Raw genomic sequence first — 957 nt, 5'->3', positions numbered from 1 at the left:
TTGCAAATACCTTAATATCTGACAAATAATTTTGATTTTGCAATTATATATCGTTGAGTAAGAGGAAAGATCAGTTAGCCGGGCTGCACGTATCCCCTTTTTCTTCACAAGGAAATGACTCGGTTTGGTTTCTGAAACATAGACGCTGCCTTTTTTTCCAAAAGGCGACGCCTTGTAACAAGGAAGGGGAGCGCCTCCAAATTGCGGGAGATCCGGAGCACGTACACAAATGAATTAGCATAGGAACAATTAGGTAACTACTTCCAGAAATTCATTTTCCCCAGGTGTCAGGATGGCCGAGTGGTCTAAGGCGCCAGACTCAAGGCTCGCTCCTTCCCAGTGTTGTTGGGTGTTCTGGTCTCCGAATGGAGGCGTGGGTTCAAATCCCACTTCTGACAATAATCCTTTTGCGGGGGAAAGGGAGCAAATCTCCCTTTCAGGCTTCGCTATAAACTTCGGCAGCAAGCTCCAGAAACGATCTGACCCATTTCCCCCCTTCGCAGCGGAAATTTTTAACATTCAAACAACAGATGTCTCCCTCCCAGATTCAACTGGGGGGGAGTGGGCAGGTGATCTGGAGGCAATTCTATCGGTCATTGGTTCCCTAACATGGATGGTTGAGCGAGAGTCATTAGAATAGAATAAGGAATAGGAACAGAATTCTTTATTGACACACAAGGAATTTGATGTATATGCTCTCAGTGTACATAAGGAGAATAAGATACATTCATCAACAATAAAAAGATAAACAGTGATAGTCAAGGTTAGTAATAAGCTATCAAATTGTATTAGGAAGCAAATAAAACAATATAAATTGAAAGATACAAGCAGTATGGTTATAGTAATAAGTTTGAAGAGATAGATACTAGTTAGGAAGAGAAGAATAATAGTAATACAGGCTTAGTAAATTATTTGACAGTGTTGTGGGAATTAGTTGTTAAGCAGTGATGGCATTGG

General features: G+C 41.2%; 1 non-coding gene across 1 annotated transcript; it reads left to right on the top strand.

The window, feature by feature from the left end:
* The first annotated feature begins 286 nt into the window (after window positions 1-286).
* TRNAL-CAA lies at window positions 287-398 on the top strand. Its single transcript has 2 exons — window positions 287-324; window positions 353-398. It is a non-coding gene; the product is annotated as a tRNA-Leu (tRNA).
* The last annotated feature ends 559 nt before the right edge of the window (window positions 399-957 follow it).

The sequence above is a fragment of the Thamnophis elegans genome, chromosome 2 (assembly GCF_009769535.1).
Source record: "Thamnophis elegans isolate rThaEle1 chromosome 2, rThaEle1.pri, whole genome shotgun sequence".
Taxonomy (NCBI): Eukaryota; Metazoa; Chordata; class Lepidosauria; order Squamata; family Colubridae; genus Thamnophis; species Thamnophis elegans.
This window is presented reverse-complemented; position numbering and strand designations above follow the sequence as displayed.